A 24,047-nucleotide genomic window follows, 5' to 3' on the forward strand; every position below is an offset into this window, starting at 1 on the left:
TCCTTGTCCTGCATGGGACAAATACCAGAGACTTGAGTTTACTGTATTTCTCTTCTAGCAGTTTGTCAAAAGACAAAGATATTTTTTTTCCATTTTATATTTTGTGATCTTTTACCCTCCCTGTGTATCTCCGCTCTTACCCCTCTCTCCCCTCCCTGCTATGCAGCTGCTTTTCTCTCTCATGTTTGCTTGATTCTCTCCTCTTCCTCCCTACACACATTTCCAGTGTCTGTTCTTTTCTCTCACTTCTCCCCAGTGGCATATTAAGAGCGGAGCGAGAGTGGCGGTCACCTCGGGTGCCAACAGCGGGAGGGGTGCCATTACTGCCAGCAGGAAGGTCCCGCTGTGACACGGAGAAGTGGCGTGCTGGCAGGTGTCCCACTCCCTGCCAGCAAAAGCGAGGACCTGCGGAAGAAGACAGCAGCAAATGAAGATGAGGCCCTGTGGTGCTGACAGTGTGCTCCTGGCGGCAGAAGACAAGGCCCTGTGGTATCGCTGGCCGAAGAAGACAAGGCCCTGCAATGCCACTGACGTTTCCCAGAGCCGGCAGCAGAAGAGGCTTGCTGGGCAGCCAGCGCCAAAGAAGAGCTCCAAAATGTGAGAGAGACACTGGCCCTGTGTAAGTGCCAGTGTATGAGGGTGAATATATAAGAGTGAGTGTCTGCCATTGTATATATATGAGAGGGTGCCTGTGTGCATGCGGGGGTGGGGGTGAGAGAGAGATGTGTGTGTACATGTATGAGACAGGAATTGTGTGTGAGAGATACAGAGGAAGTGGGTGTGTGTGAGAGAGAGATAGAGGAAACGTTGTGACTCACACACAGACACTCAAGCACCCTGTCTCTCACTAAGCTGTATGAAGTGTGTGAAATAGAGGAAGCATATTTTGTGTCTTTGTGTGTGTGTGTGTGTATGTTCCCAGCTGACAGGTATGGAGAGCAGGAGATTTTTTAAATCCTTATTAGTTTTAATTACTGGGTGTTATTTGATATCTGCCATTTTGAAATATTTTGTTTAGGAAATTTTTAAAATGTTGTACAGGAGCTTCTAATTATTGAATATTATTCTATTCATTAGCTGTTTTGAAATGTATATTTTTAAGTATGGATTTACTATTGTGATTGATTTATATTTCTTAATTGTTTTGAGGAATCGTGATTTTCTGCTTTTCCATTGTTGCACTGCATACAGAATCTGGCTTGTTGTGGTTTCCAGTTCAGTTTTTGTCTGCATGTGTGTGTGTGTATGTGAGAGAGAGAGAGAGACAGAGGAAGCATATATGTGTTAGCTTGTGAGACACAGAGGACGCGTGTGTGTATATGATACACAGACAAAGTGTGTCTCTCACACACAAACATATGCTCCCTCTCACCAAGCATGTATGTGTATGAGAGGGAGCACATTGTGTGTGTGCGCACGTGCACACACAAGCATGCGTTGCCCCCAGTCTACAACAATCTTAGAATGATAGAGATGGAGAATGGGAGATTTTTACAATCCTTACTAGTTTTAATTATTGGGTGTTATTTGATGTGTCTGCTATTTTGAAATATTTCATCGATGTTTAGGAAATTTTAAAATTATATATGGGGGGGGGGGGGGGGCGGGGGAGAGGGGGTTCCAAAGAAGTATCCGCTCCGGGTGCCAAATACTTTAGGTACGCCATTGCTTCTCCCTCTTTCCCTCCATTCCTCACACCCTCTATATCTTTGCTCTTCTCGCTCCACTTTCTTCTGTGTGCCTTTCTAAATATGTCTCTGCTCTTTTCTCTCCCTTCCCTCCTGGGAAATCTCTGCTGTATCTATCTTCTCTCTTTAAGGCTTTCCACCAGCCTTCCTGCTCTGTGACAAAACTAGCTTGATTGATTTATCTCGTTTTATATACCGTCATTCGGTTTTGCCATCATAACGGTTTACAAGTTTCGATGGAATAGAGTATTATTAATTGAATTGATGACAGTTTAATGACGCACCAAGGCAGGTGTTCTGGATCTGCAGGGATCAAAAGGGGTGAGGGAAAATACTTTATCACATACTTACGTACGCTGTGGACACCACCCTCCAGCTCTTTCTCTGCGCCTCTCCCCAATTCTGCATTAGCAGGCCCGTCAGCATGCTTTCTGTAGCTCAAACGCATCAGTGGAATCGAGCTACCTTAATTATTTCTAAAGCAGATCCCTAGGTTGTTCTACTATTCACATCTCTCCATGGGGAAAACTAATCATTCAGTCCTATCCTTTGTTACCAGTCCATAATAGGTCAGTGCCTCCTATTCCATGACTATAGAATTTCGTGAGAGGTCTATTATGAGGGACTTTTATGTTTCCTAAACATGGTAACATTCTTTAAGTAGTATGTATTAATATCAAGAAATTCACACATGAATGCTGGTAATGACAGGATTAAAAATGAAGTGCCATATCTGTCAAGATTAAGGAAATCTTGCTAGATGAGAACGATCTTTTTTTTTTTTACCCCCTTTTTGCTTTATTCCTACATTCTTACTCCAGTCAAAAAGTCAGATAGAAATAGTAAAATCATCACTGCAGCTTCAGTATTCAATAGCAATATGTGACATGGAATGCAGGAGCAGCTTAGTGGTGGGAACAGCAGGCTGAGGACTAGGAAAGCCATGGTTCAAATCCTGCTGATACTTCTTGTGACTGTCAGCAAGTCATTTTCCCTGCCATTGCCTCAGGTACAGGGAAATATCCACTGTACCTGAACGTAACTTGCTTTAACTTACCAGTGAAAAGATGTTAACTAAATATAAAGGAGCTGCATACACCATGAATTTCAAAATATAAAATCTTTCCCCTTCCTTGAACGCTGAGCTCTTTTATTATTATTTTTTAAATATTTTCTGAATCCACTGGCAAATGAAATACAAAATGCTTTCATAATTTTTGGACTAGAAAGGAGGGATCACATAAACCATAAATTAATTTAACTCAGCTCCTCCAGTCTCTGATAGTGACATTTACTTAGAAAAAGACCAGGAAGAGTTAAAGGTTTCGAACTATAATTATTTAACCAAGTTTCCATTCGCATTAGGTTTGCCTACTGCAAGACTAGTAATTGAATCATTCTATATTCTAAATGCTGAATAGGCTGCTGGGCAGTTACTGTGCATGCCAGTTTGACATAGTGCAGAACCCTTTCTCTCCCTTTGCCTCAGCTTCTTTCCTGTTGCTTGATCAGAAATTATTAGTCATATGGCAGGCGAAGAGGGGATGAGGATCTGAAAATCTCTTTGCAAAATTAAATCAATAGTTTAGCCCTAAAATTATATTTAGGACTCCCAGTTTGATATTTATTCTTTGTGTGTGTGCTTTTCTGCATTTAACAAGATTTCTGTACTTTTGCCCTGTATAATTTTTTACATTCTTTCAGATCATTGCACATCAATTTAAAACTATATTTATATGAATACGATTATCTTAATACATATAGCCAACCCCTGTCCTGGTTACAAGTACATTGGTAATGTGAGTCCCGGTTAAGGGTCTTGTAAATGCTGAAATGGATCCTTGATTGCAGGGAACACAGATTTGCTGTGAAACGGCACTCCACATTCCAGGCTGGTGTTCCAAACTTACATTTATTGGAAGTAGAACAGTTGCAGTTATATAGAACAAAAATACAGTCACTGTTTCTATTCTTGCTAAATACGTCTCCTGTCTTCCAACTCCTCAGAACTGGCCTTGCCAGTGCTCAGAAACCCATTTATAGTTCCTTTTTGAGGGTCCTGCTGGAAAAATGGGGTGGTGGGAATGTTAGTTTCTATGAACACCCTTTCGATTCCACAAGCACTGTTCAGCATCCGCTTTCAGCTCACAATTATTGCATCGGCCCCAAACTGCTAACTTTAAAAAAATCACTTTTATTCTAATAGCTGCCCTCCCTGTTTCAATACTTCCTCCCCCCCATGTCAAAAAAACAAAACCAGCCTCAACCCATCAAAGCCCACCACCCTTCCTTCCTTCCTTAGCTCCCTCCCCCTATGACTGCCTTCCCTCTCTCCCCCCCGACCCACCAAAATCCCTGGTGGTCCAACGGGGAGGGGCGGCTGCCAGTAAGCAAAATGGCGCCGGCAGCCCTTTGCCCTTACCATGTGACAGGGGCTACCGGTGCCATTGGCCAGCCCTCTGTCATATGGTAGGGCCGTCCATTGCTCCTATCATGTGACAGGAACTGGCCAATGGCACCGGTAGCCCCTGTCACATGGTAAGGGCAAAGGGCTACCAGCGCCATTTTGCTTACTGGCAGCCGACGTCCCGGGAGCGATCTCCTGCTCCCGGCCCCCCCTCCCCCGCTGGACCATCAGGGACTATCGGTAAGTTTTGTGGGGGTTGGGAGAGTGGGGAGCTGTGCACAACACGCGTATAGTCCGCGTGTATAAGTCGAGCCAGCTAATTTATGCCGATTTTTTGGCATAAATTTGTCAACTTATACACGAGTATATACGGTAATTTATTCACAATATTAAATTAAATGTTTGGGTTAAATTTTATATCATTAATTTTTTTGGACCAAAATTCTTTTTTTAGTTTTATTGATGAGATTTCTATGTTGCCCAAAGCATTCTGTAAGAGGTTAAATTTTGTATCGTAGGGTTTTTTCAGTATTTTCTTTCTTTACTTTTTAATGTTTTTTTTTAAAAGGCTTTAAATCCTTGATTATATCAGGGCACACTTAATTGTGGTGCTTTGCTATTTTAGTTACAAACAGGCAGTTATTTGCGGTTTCCTCAGTTAAAAGTGTCCTTTAATCCCTGTCCACCTTCCTTATGTGAAGACCAAAGACACCTGCAGAGACCTAGTGCTGCTCTTTAACCTAAAAGTCCAACAGCCTTTTTTGGGTCTAGACAATGAGTCCTGCAGGAAGCCACAGGTTGGCCAACTGATGCCACAGCATGCTAGACACCAGTTGGTTCACCATAAAGCCCCTCTCCTGAAAGCAAATCAGATAGACTAGACTCATCCATGCTCTTAAGTAAACTGTGACTTTTCCTCCAACTACAACCAGTTCAGTGAGGCCATTGGTCTTTGCAGTGGAAACCCAGGTATTTCGGCTCCAGCACAAATGACCAAGTTGACTAGGTAGTGCACCCATCTATTGCAGCCCTACCCAAAACCCAGAGCAAATTACTCAGTTGATCCGGGCTGAGGATGTGACTAGAAAGATTTGCGGACAGGCCTGCTTAATCTCCAGATTAAAATGGTCTTGGAACACCAGGAGTACGTTAATGGCATAAGAACATAAGAAAATGCCATACTGGGTTAGACCAAGGGTCCATCAAGCCCAGCATCCTGTTTCCAACAGTGGCCAATCCAGGCCATAAGAACCTGGCAAGTACCCAAAAAAAGTCTATTCCGTGTAACCATTGCTAATGGCAGTGGCTATTCTTTAAGTGAACTTAATAGCAGGTAATGGACTTCTCCTCCAAGAACTTATCCAATCCTTTTTAAAACACAGCTATACTAACTGCACGAACCACATTCTCTGGCAACAAATTCCAGAGTTTAATTGTGCGTTGAGTAAAAAAGAACTTTCTCCGATTAGTTTTAAATGTGCCCCATGCTAACTTCATGGAGTGCCCCCTAGTCCTTCTACTATCCGAAAGAGTAAATAACCGATTCACATCTACCCGTTCTAGACCTCTCATGATTTTAAACACCTCTATCATATCCCCCCTCAGTCGTCTCTTCTCCAAGCTGAAAAGTCCTAACCTCTTTAGTCTTTCCTCATAGGGGAGTTGTTCCATTCCCCTTATCATTTTGGTAGCCCTTCTCTGTACCTTCTCCATCGCAATTATATCTTTTTTGAGATGCGGCGACCAGAATTGTACACAGTATTCAAGGTGCGGTCTCACCATGGAGCGATACAGAGGCATTATGACATTTTCCGTTTTATTCATCATTCCTTTTCTAATAATTCCCAACATTCTGTTTGCTTTTTTGACTGCCGCAGCACACTGCACCGACGATTTCAATGTGTTATCCACTATGACACCTGGATCTCTTTCTTGGGTTGTAGCACCTAATATGGAACCCAACATTGTGTAATTATAGCATGGGTTATTTTTCCCTATATGCATCACCTTGCACTTATCCACATTAAATTTCATCTGCCATTTGGATGCCCAATTTTCCAGTCTCACAAGGTCTTCCTGCAATTTATCACAATCTGCTTGTGATTTAACTACTCTGAACAATTTTGTGTCATCTGCAAATTTGATTATCTCACTCGTCGTATTTCTTTCCAGATCATTTATAAATATATTGAACAGTAAGGGTCCCAATACAGATCCCTGAGGCACTCCACTGTCCACTCCCTTCCACTGAGAAAATTGCCCATTTAATCCTACTATCTGTTTCCTGTCTTTTAGCCAGTTTGCAATCCACGAAAGGACATCGCCACCTATCCCATGACTTTTTACTTTTCCTAGAAGCCTCTCATGAGGAACTTTGTCAAACGCCTTCTGAAAATCCAAGTATACTATATCTACCGGTTCACCTTTATCCACATGTTTATTAACTCCTTCAAAAAAGTGAAGCAGATTTGTGAGGCAAGACTTGCCCTGGGTAAAGCCATGCTGACTTTGTTCCATTAAACCATGTCTTTCTATATGTTCTGTGATTTTGATGTTTAGAACACTTTCCACTATTTTTCCTGGCACTGAAGTCAGGCTAACCGGTCTGTAGTTTCCCGGATCGCCCCTGGAGCCCTTTTTAAATATTGGGGTTACATTTGCTATCCTCCAGTCTTCAGGTACAATGGATGATTTTAATGATAAGTTACAAATTTTTACTAATAGGTCTGAAATTTCATTTTTTAGTTCCTTCAGAACTCTGGGGTGTATACCATCCGGTCCAGGTGATTTACTACTCTTCAGTTTGTCAATCAGGCCTACCACATCTTCTAGGTTCACCGTGATTTGATTCAGTCCATCTGAATCATTACCCATGAAAACCTTCTCCATTACGGGTACCTCCCCAACATCCTCTTTAGTAAACACCGAAGCAAAGAAATCATTTAATCTTTCCGCGATGGCCTTATCTTCTCTAAGTGCCCCTTTAACCCCTCGATCATCTAACGGTCCAACTGACTCCCTCACAGGCTTTCTGCTTCGGATATATTTAAAAAAGTTTTTACTGTGAGTTTTTGCCTCTACAGCCAACTTCTTTTCAAATTCTCTCTTAGCCTGTCTTATCAATGTCTTACATTTAACTTGCCAATGTTTATGCTTTATCCTATTTTCTTCTGTTGGATCCTTCTTCCAATTTTTGAATGAAGATCTTTTGGCTAAAATAGCTTTTCACCTCCCCTTTTAACCATGCCTTTAATCGTTTTGCCTTCTTTCCACCTTTCTTAATGTGTGGAATACATCTGGACTGTGCTTCTAGAAAGGTATTTTTTAACAATGACCACGCCTCTTGGACATTTTTTACTTTTGTAGCTGCTCCTTTCAGTTTTTTTCTAACAATTTTTCTCATTTTATCAAAGTTTCCCTTTTGAAAGTTTAGCACGAGAGCCTTGGATTTGCACACTGTTCCTTTTCCAGTCATTAAATCAAATTTGATCATATTATGATCACTATTGCCAAGCGGCCCCACCACCGTTACCTCTCTCACCAAGTCCTGTGCTCCACTGCGAATTAGATCTAAAATTGCTCCCTCTCTCGTCGGTTCCTGAACCAATTGCTCCATAAAGCTATCATTTATTCCATCCAGGAACGTTATCTCTCTAGTGTGACCCGATGATACATTTACCCAGTCTATATTGGGGTAATTGAAGTCTCAAAGTACACTGGTGTAGGATAAATTGTATCACCACCGAATATTCCAAAAGAACTTTTATTGCAGTTCAAAGCAGAATCAGGTGAAACAATGTTGAAATGGCAACTCCATAAATTAAAGAACACATAGTTTAGAGCGATCCCCCGACACTCCCATGCATGGCCGGCCGACACTCCCATGCATGGCCGATTCTCCCATGCATGTTACACATAGACTGTGTGGACACTGTAGTATGTGTTGCCACACTGAATTGTCTACAGGGTTCATTCACCCCTCTACGGGCCGGCTGTTTAAAATTCGTACCTCATCCGACTGTGTTACAAAAGGTGTAGTCTACGTCATCAAATGCCCCTGCCCCCTACTGTATGTCGGGAAAACTACTCGGATGCTTAAGACCCGTATTATCGAGCATTGCTCGAACATCCGTTTAGGTAGAGCAGACGAACCCCTGGTAACACATTGGCTGGAACGCGGCCACTCCATTTCTGGCCTTTCCTTCTCGGTCCTCGAGGTGGTTCGCCGTCCCCCACGGGGTGGCAACTACCCCGAGGTGCTGGGTCGGAGGGAACAGAAATGGATCTTTACTTTGGATACAGTTTATCCTAAAGGTTTAAATAAGGATATTGAGTGGCACTTGTTTCACTGAGCCTGAAATTTGGCTGCAGCATTCAATCTTGACAGCTCTCGCGAGAGTGTCAGCTTTCGCGCCTTTCCTCAGCTTTAAATGGCTGTCAGTTTTGAGGGTGCTTGCGCTCCATTGTATATCTGAGAAGGTATGTATGTTTGCTCTTGGAAATTGTTTGGCCATTTTTCACCACCTTATGAAATGACTGTATATTATTTTGTTTATATTCTAGACTTTAATGTACATGCTGGTCCCTCCCGATGCAGCCTAGCGAAACACGGTCCGTGTCGGGGGATCGCTCTAAACTATGTGTTCTTTAATTTATGGAGTTGCCATTTCAACATTGTTTCACCTGATTCTGCTTTGAACTGCAATAAAAGTTCTTTTGGAATATTCGGTGGTGATACAATTTATCCTGCACCAGTGTACTTTGTTACTTGCGTATGTGCAAGGCTTTTGCTTCGGTTTCTCTTGGATAATTGAAGTCTCCCATTATTACTGCACTACTAATTTGGTTAGCTTCCCTAATTTCTCTTAGTATTTCACTGTCCGTCTCACCATCTTGACCAGGTGGACGGTAGTATACTCCTATCACTATAGTCTTCCCCGACACACAAGGGATTTCTACCCATAAATATTCAATTTTGCATTTAGTCTCATGCAGGATGTTTATCCTGTTGGACTCTATGCCATCCCGGACATAAAGCGCCACACCTCCTCCCGAGTGCTCCTCTCTGTCATTGCGATATAATTTATACCCCGGTATAGCACTGTCCCATTGGTTATCCTCCTTCCACCATGTCTCTGAGATGCCAATTAAGTCTATGTCATCATTTACTGCTATACATTCTAATTCTCCCATCTTACTACTTAGACTTCTGGCATTAGCATACAAACATTCAAAGTTTGTTTTTTGTTTGTATTTTTATTCTGCTTTTTAATTGATAGGGATAAGTTAGAATTTTTTAGCTCAGGTGAGGTTTTAGTTACAGGCACTTGCACTACTTTTCTTTTTATTGGAACCTCACTGTCGGGATGCCCTAATTCTAATGCATCATTAGTATCCTTTAAAGATACCTCTCTCCGAACCATGCGCTGCTGAGCGACTGTCTGCTTTCCCCTTTGTTCTAGTTTAAAAGCTGGATCTCCAACATGTGATCCAGAAACATTTTAACCTCACTAACATGCATTTGCCTGCAGCTAAAGCTTGGTTCAAGGATCGCCTGAAATATGCTACCCAGAACGTTCAGAACATTCTTAGCTTACTGGCCAAAATTATGATCCAGCTTGTTACAAAAGACTTAGATAGTCCAATAAACTTTTTGGGACAAATTGGTGGATCCCTTATCTTTTCTGCTTTCGGTTTCCTCTTTGGTGTATCCATGACCCTTGCCAATGCAGTTTCTATGAAAAGGTTGCAGAACACTATTAAAGAATTGTATGACGATAGGAAAAGTATCTCTATACAGATACGACACCAACAAGAACAGTTAACTTCTCAAGGTAAAACAGTAAGTAACACTGTCACCTTGGTAAACCTACATTCCCAAGCAATTAAGCATAACCAAGAGGTTATTACCACCATTAAAATCGTGCTGAGCGAAGACTGAACGTTTATCCAGCCCCTCCAGGCACTCGCCAATGCTTGTTTAGAGAGCTGGCCAACAGTATGAGTAACTTAATGAAAGGACAGATTCCAACCTATTTAGTCTTTCCTGATGTCATTACAGATGCTTTTGCTAAAATTACCCGGAACAACATCTAGCGTATCCAGGTCCAGACTGCTTATCATATTTATATGTGAACATTGAGAATATGGAGGTGGCGTATGTTTTAAATTTGCCTTTAATTTTAACTGAGAATGTTTACCAGTTAAAGCAAGTAATTTAATTTAGGTACATGGACAAACAATGTATACCTGCGTGTAGATACCCTTGCCTTTCTAGCCTATCAAAATGACAACACATAGCAATATTTAGTTCCTGATTTAGGCCTATGCCAACAAAAAAGGACAAAGATTGATTGTGTCCTAGTAAGCCTTTTCTGAAGGATACCTCAGAAGCTATGTGTGGTTTGTCCTCTGACAACATCCGAGAGAAATGTAAGATTACCATAACAAAGTATGATGAATTCTCCGAAACCAAGGTGACTGTTATAAATAATGTTTGGTTAGTTAGCACCCCTCTGAAAGAGCTTGTGATCTCTAACAAGCATGATGTAACCAGTAAGATTCCAATACCTAGTAATATTTCTTTAGTCACAGTACCTATGAACTCAGTACTTATTGTAGGGGGTGTGTCCTTATACTACCTAGATCCAGACCCAGCCCTCACAGAGGTACAAATCTTAGATGCGTTTCAGGGCCATGAAATCAACTTTGATGAAAACCTGGTCTATCTTTTAGGCTACAAAGACTTTCACACTGGAACTGGCTGTAGACCAAGACACAGGAGAAATAGCTGATTACAATTATTATTTCAGAGAGGAAGATATTTTACAGACTGATTATATAATGTTTTATGCCTTACCTACCTTCGTTGGTAATCGTAGTCCATATCCTATTTTCAATCACACTCTTTAACAGGGTAAGGACCCTTATGAGACACGCATGGGAAAAGTCTTATCGTAAATCTATGTGCTTGCAAAATCTCCCACAGCCTCCGTCTCTGGAACCGTATGAGGAATCAGATAGTCAGTGACCAGTTTTATCACTTTCCAGACGAGGAAAGGAGGGTTGCGCACACAGTCTCTACCTCAAGTTTGAGATGATATCCCTACCTCATATTTCTACAATATGCACCACGAGAGAACAACATTATTTCTTTATTTCTTAACATCCTATATATTTCCTATTACTATTATCCATTTAGGTTTTTTTCATTTATACTTTTACCTTTCCTCAACATAATGATTTTTATTCTATCTATTATATTACATTGCATTACTCCCATGCTATTATTATTATTATGATTCCTATAAGTACTATGATTATTATTATTGCATTATTACTACCTCATATTGATGTCATCATTGGTGGGTGGTCGTACATGTCATACAGCTGTGGCCTGCATAGTAGCTGTTAGATCAGGCTTAAGCGAGATAAGCTCCATTGTTGGCTCATCGCGCTTAAGAAGGGGGAAATGTAGGGCGATATCTCCTGTTTACCAATGATGCACCAGTTATGAATTATAATAGCCATGCACAGGATAAATTCTGACAGGCCCAGACCCTGCTACAGCAAGAGAAGGACTTTTTCCCAGGTGAACTTTAAACTACCTTGCATCAGTGGAAACTAAAGGCCTTGTTCCATGCAATATTAGAGGCCTTGTTTCAATGCAGTATAAAAGGTATTATCAGATGTTCCTATTTGCAGTTCCTGTGCAAATAAAGAAACCATACAGAAAAAGACAATACGACTTAAGATCCTAAGCAGAACGCTAGGGTCACAAGCAAGCAGACTCCCACCTTTGCAAAGAAGAGCAGCTTGAAACAATGCTGACACTGACATAGCTTGGGATGACTACGTGACAGTTTCTTCCCCAAAGAAACGGGGGAAAGGGACCTGCCAACGTGGCAGTATCCCCCTGAAGTACAGAAAAGACCTGCAATGTGGCAAGAGACCCTCCACCCACCACAGAGGGTATGCATGAGCTCATGCATATTTATCAGCAGAGACGTATAAGACAGGAGGGCAAGGAGGCTGAAGGAGTTGTTTTTTCCAAAAAGAAGTTCTGTTTCTGAAAGAAATGAAGTCCAGGCCAGTTCCAGAAAGAGATTCAGTTCCGGAAAGAAAAGAAGGTTTGGTTCCAGAAAAGAAAGAGGCCTGAAGGAAGAAGAACCTCCTGGCAGAATGACCCGGAAGTCAAAAAGGGAGCAGTGAGGCCCAGCACGGACCCTCAGAGGAAGAGGAGTCCCAAATCCTGAACGCCAAACTGGGGAGAAAATCCTGAGAGCGAGAATCTGAGCTGAGGTGACCCTGCAAGCGAAAGGAGGTCTGAAGCCGGCCAGATTTTCCTCTTCTTCCGAAGAGTGAGAACCAGCTGTCAGCCAGTCCAGAATGTAAGTCTCTCCCCCTGTTCTCGCTCTCCAGCACTCCAGCCAGAACCTGCGTCTGAGGTGTCTCGCCTGAACGTTAGAATCAGGGGTAAGTAAGTTAGCCACAATCATTTATATCAAAGCAGGCTAAGGTTTATGACATATTTTGTTACCACCCATGATACAGAATGTTCTTTAAGGAAAACTGGTGCTTAGTAGCCAGGATGTTAAAGATAAGAATTATTGTTATTTTCTAAATGCTAAGTCCTGACAAGTCTGATAAATAAAAGTCTGTTTCAGAGGAGCATAAACATTTTCTTTTGCCTGATTTGGGATCACAAGGAAAGTGGGAGGGCAGCTAGCAGTGACTTTTAGCACCCCCTCATCCTCCCTACAGTTTCAATACAACAATTTGAAACTGTTCGCATGTGAACCAAAAGAGTTACTGAATTATATACTCTCACTTTCTGAACCAGGCCTTACTATTTCATCAGTAAGAGTACATCTTCGTGCCATAGCAGCTTCCCATACTCAAACCGAGTATTCATCCATTGGTGCCAAAATTCATGAAAGGCTTGTGGCATGGGATCTAAATATGATCCTAGCACAGCTGGTGAAATCACTCTTTCAACTGCTGGAGCTGGCCTCATTTTCATATTAAAAATTTAAGTAATCTTCTTGGTTGCAGCAACCTCAGACAGGCCAACCCGCGCCAGCTCACTCTTCTCTATCGGGGCTTCAGGCATGCTCCGGTGGGTCAGTCCAGCGCATCACGTGGTTAGTGTTGGTCAAAGCGGCTTCATGCCTGCCAGGCCGCTGCGACCAAACACTGGGCCACCATTTGCACTTCTTGAATGAGGCTTTCCTTCAGGGGTGGTGTTAGTCCTGTCAGTGCACCGCTAAGGAGGAGGCTGCAATACGGCAGTGTTGGCAGGGGCTCACAAGGCACAAAGCGGTGGTGGTTACTATATAAGCCCAGAGGCCTGAGGAAGAGGGTCTGTATTTGGGTCAGTGGCGCTGTGCAGCCCGAGGAGGAGGTGGTGTTGGCCGGGCCATGTGGACCAAGGAGGTGGGGGCTGCAGCTGGGTCAACGAGACCGCGCAGTCCAAGGTGGAGGAAGGGCTGCAGCAGTGTCTACTGGGCCCATGTGGTCCGAGGAGGAATCGGTGGCTGTATCGGCTGGGCCTGTGTGGCTACCCTACGGGAATGAAAGAAAACTGCACCTGCCTGCACCCTCTCTACTGGAGGAAAGAACATGTCTTACACATATGTAAGAAACAATATGGGCCGGATTTTAAAAAGGTTACGCACGTCCGGTTTCCGAACCCGTGGCTGTCAGCGGGTTTGAGAACCGACGCCGGCAAAATTGAGCGTCGGCTGTCAAACTCGCTGACAGCCGCCGCTCCTGTCAAAAAGGCGCTAGGGAGGAGCTAGTGTCCCTAGCGCCTCTTTTTACTGCTGGCCCTCATTTAAATACTGAATCACGTGCACAGGAGAATGGCCTGTGGCTTGCCCGCTCTCCCACGACTTTTACTGAATCGGCCTGAATGTGAGTAAAAAATTTTTTTTTAAAGTTAATAGGCTGCTGTTACTGCTTCTGCACTTTTTGGGGGGTAGGGGAAGAGAAAATATGTGCGTGATCCAGTCAGAGCCTGTGAGTGTGTGACTATATGTGAGTAAGCATGTGTGACTCAGTGTGTGAGACAATGTGTGTGAGACTGAGCCTTTGTCAGCATGTGAGAAAGTATGTGTGTGAGCATGTGTGTCAGTGAACATGTGAAAAAGTGTCTGTGAGACAGCGTTTGTGTGTCAGCATTTTTGAAAGTGTCAGTGATCTTGTGTGATAGAGAGTGTGTGTGTGTGTGTGTGTGTGTGAGACTGGGTGTATGTATGAGTCGGTGAGTGTGTGACTGTGTGCCTGAACATGTAAGTATGTCAGTGAGGGTGTGTATGTATTAAATGTGTGTATATGAGAGTGAGAGGAGAAAGTCTGTTAACATCCCTCACTCCTGACAATCTAGGGCTTTTAGAATCAAATGAAAACGTTTTTAGACATTTTATTTATATATTAATTTGTGAGTAGGGCATTTTTTATCTTTAGTGATTTTAATAGGGTGTTTGATGTGTCTGCTGCATTGAAATATTTTATGGGTTTTTGGAAAATGTTTTAAACATTTTATATGAAATTTTTAATTATGGATATTCTATATATTAATTGAAATATGTGTAGCGGGTCCCTTGTTCTCGATACTTTAGCCTTAACTAGAGATTCTACAAGTCTGGGTTCAGTCTGAACGGGGAGGAAGAATAATCTTCCAGGGCCCGTGGTGTTTAAAAATCTACTCATACTTCAGATTCACACTGGAAGTAGAGGACCTCCAAAAGGTGTCAAACTATCCAGAGAAGGAACAGAGAAGCCAACGGTAGATAGAATGATTCATACCAGTGTTCATCCATACAGTTCCCTCACTGGGTGCAATAATAATCATCAGAGAAAAAAATCACTTGGAGTCCAAGGATGGTGTTCAAATGAAAAGTTTTACTGTAACTTAAATAGAATGATCTAAGCCACAATTCCAAAAATTAAAAACATAAAAAATATAGTACAATGAAAATTGTCAGTTTGTCCTTCTTGGGTGTTAGCTCCCTTCTCTGGAATGGGCTTCTCTGGAATGGGCTTCCAGCATAGAGTCAATCACCAGATACAAAAATATTCCCAGACACAAAAGCTGCTGTAAAGATTCCCCAAGTACAAAAACATCAACATTCCCCTATGGGTCAAAATCCTAAACTTTTTCCCATCTCAAAAAGGTTTAGCCTGTTGAGTCCTTATTTCAAAAGTATGAAAATCCTTCTTGCTCTTGCTTTTTTAGATAGTTCAGGCAACAAGATCCTTACCGCAATCCTTTGGGATACCCTGGGTATGCCCTTCCCATCAGACCGGTCAAGTTCAGTATCCAAATATCTCTATCAAAAGTCATTCACTATGAAAGTGATGAGCAGAGGCCCACCAAAAAGTATCAGTCAATCCACTAGAAACCCTGGAAGGAATCTCAAACTCCACTGTCCTTCCAATCCAAATTGCTCAAAAGTAGCTGAAATCCTGAAGGGATCTCTTTTTTCTAAATTGAAGTCCTGGGGGGGGATCTCCTCCTTCTCCAACAACTATCTTGAGATTTTGAGGAAAACTCTAGCTCCTTCACTCTCTTTAGTCTCTCTCTCTCTCCAACCTACTCTCCCATGCTTCCTGTGATTATATACCCAATTGCCATTTGCACCCAAAAGGAATCCAGCAATGGGAGGAATCCTAATTTGCAAAACCTCCCCCATTAGGCCTAATTTGAAAAATCACCAGGGAAATTATTAGTGACTGGCGAAGCCAGGTCACATATGTATTCTTTTTATTAGCATGTGTTTCTCTATTATGATTAATGTTTTATACTTCTTGATGTTATTGTTTGTTGTTTTATGAGAAATGGTGATATTTCTGTTTTTCCATTGATGCACTGCATGTAGAGTCTGGCTTGTTGCAGTTTCTAATTCAGTTTTGTTTGCATGTTTCTATTTATAATTTATGGTCTCTTTATTCTGTATTTGTTGAGGGTCTGTATGTGTTCTGCATGTGTCATTGAGATGAGGGATTCTGCTAGCTTGCAGTTTTTGAGTAGGGATCAGTAGCAACCTAACTTGTTCTGTTTTCCTAATAGGAGGTTTATTGGTGTTTTAGGGCCTTGTGTATATTCATAATGTTGCCTTTTCATACGTAGGATTGTTACTGTTTGAGTGCTGGCAGTTAGTGCTTTTTTGGTATGGGGGTTTTACTATATTGTAATTCAGTTTATGCAAAACTTTCCAAGGGCCAAGTCCCTACACAATAAGCCCAACAATAGGCCTAATACCATATGGGTTCCAAATGTCTTTTGCAGGTTTTTGTGGTTGGTACCACAGTAGTGCATGTAAATAATAGTATAAATGTTATTATAAATGATGCTTAAGCTTAGAAGACTATACTTTGAATGTCCTTTGTCATGTAAAATCAATTCTAAATGCATAATTTTTAATTGTGCATGGGGAGGGGTTGTTGGTTCAAGACCTAATATCCATGCACTGGCCCTGGCTGCACTGGTTCCATGTGGAAAAGCAGGAATCCATCTCAAGCTTTGTGTCAGTGGCTATCCCTAGTTCTCAGCCACAGCAGTGCTGCGTGCAGTCTTTGCTATGGCTAACTTGTCCCAGATAAATCCAGTGGCATGCATCACTTTTGGTCCTCTCTGCTCAGGAGTAAGTAGGCAGAGCAGATCCTGGAGAGCCATAACTGTAAAAGTAGCACATAGTCATTGGGGAAAGTGCCAGAGTTTTGTGTGTGGGGGGGGGGGGGGGGAGAATTTGAGGCAAATTACAGTCACAGAAAGTCGCAGCCAGGAGGAAATGCGTGTGCATTGTTAGTGAGGCTTCTATCTGAAGTGGCTGGGCTGAGCTCTAAGAGGGAAAGATGGCTATGGAACCAGTGAGTCTCCTGGAAAATGGGGATGCTGAGAAGGAGTGGGAAAGGGAGGGGTGCTGCAGGCTGGTGAAAGACTGGCAGCAAACAAGAACTTTAGATAATGATGCAGGGGATACTCATTAGGGGGGAAATTTTCAAAAGGATTTATGTGCTTAAATCTGGGTTTTACACATGTAAATAACATTTACGCTTGTAAGTGGGCTTTTGAAAATTGCTACAACATATGTCATTGCAAAAGTGCACTGTAAATGCATAAATGGACTTTTGAAAATTGCTATGATAGTATGTCACATTTACATGTGTAACTCCTTTGAAAATGACCTCCTAAGTGAGCACATGAGCAGCAGCACAATAGCAGAATATGTCTGAGCCACTGGTTGGCACTGTGGTTGCCTTATTACTTGGCAATATGAAAGTTATATATGAAAGACCCTATCTCAAAAGAGAGAGAGACAGGATAGAAGAGATCCAGTGTATGTATGTATATATATATATATATATATATATCCTGGATTCCTGACCTGATTTTAAAGTTTACCAGTCTGCATCAAATGCCATATGAGATGAGACTGAAGGTCCTGAATATGTATACAACGGAGGAAAGGAGAGATAGGGGAGATATGGTGCAGGCCTTTAAATTCCTGAAAGGCATTAATGATACACAAGAATAAAACCTTTTCCAATGGAAAGAAATCTGTAGAACTAGGGTCATGATATGAAACTCTGCAGGGATAAGGAACAGTGTTAGGAAATATTTCTACAAGAGTGGTGGATGCATGGAATGTCTTCCCAGAAGAAGTGATGAAATTCAAAAGGATGTGAAATAAACACAGAGGATCCATAGTAACTAAGTGATGGAAATGAAGAGGTAACCTGCACAAAGCAGCGGTTATTCCCCTAAAAGTTATAAAATATACAAAAAAAACTTGCTAGGCATACTGGATGGACCACTTGGGTCTTTTTCTGCTGTCATTTACTGTGTTAACCAGACTTGTGAGGGGCATGGGGCTAACCAGTTGAATGGATGGAAGGGGGACTGCAGTTCAGTTTGCTCATCCCTCTTCTAGGGTGTGTTCTACTTTTTAGTTATTTAGGAAAAATGTGGAATTAATGTTATAAAAATTTTGGCTTCAGGTCACATGATGAACCTCACAAGAGTTGGCTTGGCGTGCTTTTGGGAGCTGTTATATGTGCTGCACAGATGGTGCACAAGGTTGTTGGGCATATAACCTGTGGGCCTATTTTGAAAAATTCCCCCGGGCTGATATTTTCCTACAATATGCCTCTGAAAGTGAGAGCACTTCAGGCTTTAGTTCATTATCTACCTTAGGTGGACCTCCGCATCTACCTAAAATTTCTGCAAAATATTGTATCAGCATTCCTTATTAATCAAGCCATCGTGATACTTATGTTCTTTGTGAAATCTCACACACATGAAGCTAAGAAAGTCCTTCATACATTGGACTATAAACAGGCCTTGGCTTTACTACAAGAGAAGAACTCTGTCTCATCGCCAGACTTATCAACTCTCTATCTCTTATGATCCCAAAGATTGGGCATAGCCATAGTCAAACATACATTGTCCAACTGACTAGCAGACTGCATCATGCACTGTTAAGCTAGCAGGTCCTCAAATTGCAGACACTATCAAAGCTCATTAAATTAGAGCCATGGCTGCATCAGTGGCTTATCTGTGAGCTGTGCCTCTCGAAAACATCTGCAAAGCTGCAACAGGGCCATCAGTTCACACATTTATGTCCCTTTAGTGACTGGACAATCTGTCAGAGAATAACAGTAAATTCAGACAAGCAGTTTTGCATAGCCTGTTCACTCGTAGTCTATTCTCCATGGTAGGGTCCAGTAAATCTAGCTAGATTTAACTTTAAAATTGACTGAGGTGGCTCACAAGGCAACACCTGAGCGGGAATTCCTGCACATGCTCAGTACAGTAAAAGCTCTACTAGCTATGAGAGAGGGGTCCGTTTGATGTTGCTAGATAATGTCAACTACATGTTATGGCTAATTCATCCTGCTGTTGATGGAAAACACTGTTTGAAGTAAGCAAACTTGCTATCTTTGAACTTTTGGGGCTGTTACATCAACCTCCATCTGTATCAGACCACTTCGTCCTTTGTGCAGTTGTGGAAACTGCCTACATGGAAATGCTGGCAATTGGAAAGCAAATTATAATGGGAGACATGTTTTTTTTCTCTGACAAGAATTTCAGTTCTTTCTTTTTTATTTAGCGGATTAAAAAAAAAAATTGGACTTCCCATTACATTGCAGTTCTTCAATTTTTATTGACAAATATTTCTTTTCCCCTTGTACCTATATAAACTCACCACGAGGTCCTCAGGCTTATTATTTGGAGGAGTCCTAGTGCTGATGGGCTTTTGCAGTTCTCACCAGGGTTTTATTCACTGAATCTCCATTTGGGTATAGAAGTGACTGAAATATCGCTTGGATAATCAAGGGTTGAGTAGTTTCAGGAACTCCTCTTATCTAGTTATTTTTCCTTATTTGGTTTTCTAAATCTATTTTAAAATCTAGGCCTTTTGACTTTTCTGCAATATCCAGTTTCATTTGTAAATTAGTGGTAGTCTCTTTTTTCTTCCTCAAGGTTTTGCTCAGTGTCCTCAGCTTTGTTTTCAAGTTCAGCGATTTTACCATGACTATCATTGATCTTATTTAATATATTTCTTTTTAGTAACTTCAGCTCTGACTATAAATCTGCAAACCATTGTTTCGTGTCGTTCTTTGTAAAACCTATATCTGCTGCATTTAACGTGCTGTGAGCAGGCTACTCTGTCAGCAGATGCAAGGCTGGATTTAAGATTATGGTACCTATAGAGATAGAGAACTGAGGGTGGGTAGTTTTTGCTATCACAGAGCAGGAGGATTCCCAGTTTTTGGGTACCTTAAGAATTTGGTACCCTAGGCACATGCTATGTTGCCCATGCCTAAATATGGCCCTATAAGCACCACACATAGAAGAACTATATACCTTACAGTTTCATTTTTTATTTATTCCCAAACTATCTAGACAATTAAAATCTATCTCATATATCCCCATACATTCATCACTCATACCATATAAAAACACATAGCCAAGAACAATTTATGTAAATTTCTACATCTCAAGATTTACAATATATATCATTATTGTTCATCTACTTGTTATTCATCTGCTTGTTGTTTATAATTCCAATTTGAATCTTTGAAATGCTCTTCACGATCATGAGACAAGTCCAATTATGGCCCTAATCAGACAAAATACTTGCTGGGGATATTGAGCACTGCGTGCCTTGATACCCACTTTTACCCAAAACAGTCTGGATTTTTATTCTTGGAAGCCATGGTCTGATGATCAAGGTCAACTGAGATACAACTTTCTATTATAAAACATGGATGTTAGCAATTTAAAACTGGATTAAATATGAGCTCTTTAGGATCAACCATTATAGGTGCTGATATTACTTTCTATTAGTATCAAGCAGCTTTTTATTTTTTATTTTCCCCAGAAGGCATCCTACTCTGCTCAAAGCTTAGAGCCACCCTGGGGAGTCTGTTACTGGTATGCTTTCGCAAAAAAAAAAAGAAAAATCCTCCAGCTATTTCCAGAGGTTTGATCCCTGCAGTTTATTCTTAGCATCTCCCTAATTATTGTCAGCTCCTACTTGACAAAAGTCACTAGACCCACAGTGAAAAGTCTCCAGATTGAGTATCGTAGTTAGTCTAGAATTATTGCACAAACGGTGAACACAGGGATGTGAGATTTTAAAATGAGCCTTAATTAAACCAAACCACTGACGTGGTTCCCTCTAGTGGGTACTAATTTTTCTATATGTTCCTATATGCAAAAGGAAAGATCATTTTACAATATCAGCTCTTAAACTTTTCAGACCGGTACACTATAAGTGCATTGTTTTTGTATTCACAGAGATTGCCTTATATACGTAAATTTTCTGCTTGGTCCCTGATGTCCTCTACCTTTTATTCCTTCCTTGTATGCTCTCCACAGAGCAGCTCTCTGCACCTTACAGTCATGGAGCAGTAAAATCTGTAGGTGTGAGTTGGCAGATTTCTGTCCTTTGCAGGTCTCAAGGGACTTTCTGCAGCTGGCTTCCTCCAGTTGATTTCTTCAGCCCATGTTTTTCATGCCCAGTCCAGCCCTGGCACTTTCTCTTTCGTGGTCATCCAGTGTGAGGGTGGAGCAGGGAAAGAAGGAGGGAGAAACCACTCACTTTTCCTCTCATGGTGCTTCCTCCTTGCTGCTCTAACAGACTGAGGTGGAACTGTAGTAAAACTCTCCCATGACTTGGGGGTCTTCTTTTGGAGACCATAGAAAGACGTCTGTCCACTGGCCAGCAAGGAGCAACCATCAGCATGTCCATATCCTGCAGATTACTTACATGCAGGAGCTCCAGCGCACAGCCTCCCTTGGGAACAAACTTACTTTTCCCTGAGCTTGGCCTGAGAACACTGTTAATTCTCACTACAATGAATGGCTGTCATGGATCCCCTGCTGTATCCTATCCCTTGTGCATCTCCTACATTGGACTGGACAGCAGAGTTGTGACCCATTGATGTGCAAGGCTGATATAATTAGTTGCGCTAAGCCATCGCATGTTTTTACTTTGATTTTTGTGTGGGTTGTTTGGTGCTAACCTTAGACATGTACGAAATATGGGTTTGAGCATCAAAAAAACCCATGCAAAAATCGGAGTGAAAACATGCAGTTGACTTAACATGGGCGAATGTAAACGAAGCAATTAGCTATTACTGGGCAATGCAGAGAACTGCATTAACAGGGAGAGACTTTAGTGTCTGTTTATTTACGCAGGTTATTTAGTGTCTGGGTCAGGGCAGGAGTGAAAAAAAAGCTAATGTCTGGTGGCCATTTTAGTCCATTGCTGTCATTTGTTTAGCTGCTTCTGTGTTATAGTCTTGGATTACATGCACTTTGTTTGATGCTTTGCAAATTTTGAGAGTCAGCCAAAGAATAACAGTGGCAGAAGCTTTTCAGCAAGAAAGAGAGAGGGAACAGACAGAAAGGAGACAGTTTATTGCAGAAGAAGAGAGGCGGGCCGAGAGGAGCAGAACTTGGCTCAAGCCATTCGTAGAAGGCATGAGGCAGTGGATTTTCAGTCTTGAGGACAACTTCTGGGGTTGCTAGAGGCAGATGTGGTGCAGACATCTAGACTGAGCTCCAGGGCAATTCTTTCTCTCTGTGAAGAAATCAAGCATGGCATAGGTCCTCTAACAGAGCGTGGAAATGCAATTCCAGGCTTGGTCATGCTTCTCAGCACCTTGCATTTTCTCGCCACGGGCTCCTTCCAGAACAAAGTGGCTGGTGTGGACCAGTCGACATTTTCAAGGCATTTCAGCCAGCTATTGAGGGCCATGATGAAACGGGCTAGGCATTACATCAAATATCCACAGCAGCTTACAGAGTGGCAGGAAATGAAGCGCGCTTTCTTTGGCATAGCTGGCATGCCGAATGTAATGGGCACAATTGATTGCACCCATGTTGCTCTTACCCCACCACACAGGAGAGAAATGAAATACCGTCACAAGAAACATTTCCACTCCCAGAATATACATGATGTCTGCAATGTGCACATGAGGATCATCCGTATTGTCCAAATTTGCTGGAAGCAGCCATAACTCCTTCATCCTTGCACAGTCTGTGTGGGCCCAAAATTTTACTGAAGGGAAATACAGCAAAGGTTGGTTGTTTAGTAAGTTTGAAACACAAGTCAAAACAAAGCACATACTTAAAAGTTGCAATGTAAACTCTCTGGGAGAGTAACAAAAACAGATTAGTACGCACTTTGAGGTACATGGTGCTAGAAGTATGTACTATTCCACTATAGAATCAAGCAGCTTGAGGGACATGGGTACTAAAAGTACCAAGAGTTTAGCTAAAAAGTTTCAATGTAAGCTCAGGGGTGGATACCAAAGGCAGAATAATGGATTCTTTTTGGTACATTTTGCCAAGGTGTATACTAATCTGCTAAACACATGAAAGCTCCCTGGGGTGGGTACTAAAAGCTGTAAATCTGCTGAAAAGTAGTACACATTTTGCTCAACAATAGTGTTCACTTTTCTTTTTCTTTTCTTTTTTTTTTTTTTTTTAACAGAAGATGTTGGTTATGGCTGCAAAGCATGGTTTTTCACACCGTTGTCTGTGCCATGTTGAGCAGGATAAATCCATTACAATGAGACGCATGCAAAAATCAGAGCAGTCATTGAACGAATATCTGGTGTTTTGAAAAGCAGGTTCCACTGCCTTTACCACTCTGGAGGTGTACTGCAGTATTCGCCAGAGAAAGAAGTTGATATTGTAGTAATATGCTGCATGCCCTCCGGCATAGCATCAGTCAAGGTGTGAATCCAGACCTTGCAACAGAGCCTGAAATTTTTGCACCTGCTGCAGATGGGGACTGCACAGAAAGGGAGAATGAGCTTCATCGCAAGGTCATTGTAGACTACTTCGGAGGTATGTTTGTATACATAGTGGGATGGGGTTGGGATAAATTGGCCGGCTAGCATGTAGAATAGAATTTTGACTTCAACATTTTTCTTTTCTTAGAACATGTCAGCCCCAGGAAGATGAATGCCAGAAGAAGAATGCATCATTTATGAATATGCTCAAATTGTAAATTTTCCTGATTTATGAAATTTTTTAAAAATAATTTCCCATTTTAAATGCAATTTTAATTAAGTTAAAGTTTTGAATGACAGCCTCATTCTTCATTGATTGCATTTTTGGTATGAATGCTGGGCCTGTGACATCCATAAAACAGAGGCCTAGGATCCTTGGTCCAGAGACTTCCACAGTGGTATGGAAGGTCTCTGGAGCAAAGATGCTGGGCCTGGCCTGGGTGTTTCACGGGTGTTCTTGGCTCAATGTCCTTGCTCCAGAGACTTCCACACCACAATGGAAATTTCTGGACCAAGGACACTGGGCCTGTGACATCTGTGAAACTGAGGTCCAGGATCCATGGTCTAGAGATTCACAAGAACGGTCTTGCAAATCTCTTGACCCAGATTGCAGGCCCAGACTACCTGTTCACAGG

The 24,047-nt window shown here is 41.8% G+C and overlaps 2 long non-coding RNA genes across 3 annotated transcripts in view; one reads left to right on the forward strand and one right to left on the reverse strand.

Moving 5' to 3' along the window:
• Window positions 1-4,091, reverse strand: part of LOC115099709 — a 35,790-nt gene extending 31,699 nt beyond the window's left edge. Inside the window, exons 1-2 of one of the 2 annotated variants that reach the window (XR_003858864.1) lie at window positions 4,036-4,091; window positions 3,599-3,747 (exon numbers count right to left, since the gene is read on the reverse strand). This is a non-coding gene — a long non-coding RNA (uncharacterized LOC115099709). Of the gene's footprint in view, window positions 1-3,598; window positions 3,913-4,035 lie in introns of those variants that run through there. The other variant, XR_003858863.1, reaches the window with a different exon arrangement.
• Window positions 4,092-4,276: 185 nt separating this feature from the next.
• On the forward strand, window positions 4,277-24,047 carry LOC115081587. Its single transcript, XR_003853834.1, has 3 exons — window positions 4,277-4,335; window positions 23,109-23,467; window positions 23,561-24,047. It is a non-coding gene; the product is annotated as an uncharacterized LOC115081587 (long non-coding RNA).

This window comes from Rhinatrema bivittatum, chromosome 1 (assembly GCF_901001135.1).
Source record: "Rhinatrema bivittatum chromosome 1, aRhiBiv1.1, whole genome shotgun sequence".
NCBI classification, from domain to species: Eukaryota; Metazoa; Chordata; class Amphibia; order Gymnophiona; family Rhinatrematidae; genus Rhinatrema; species Rhinatrema bivittatum.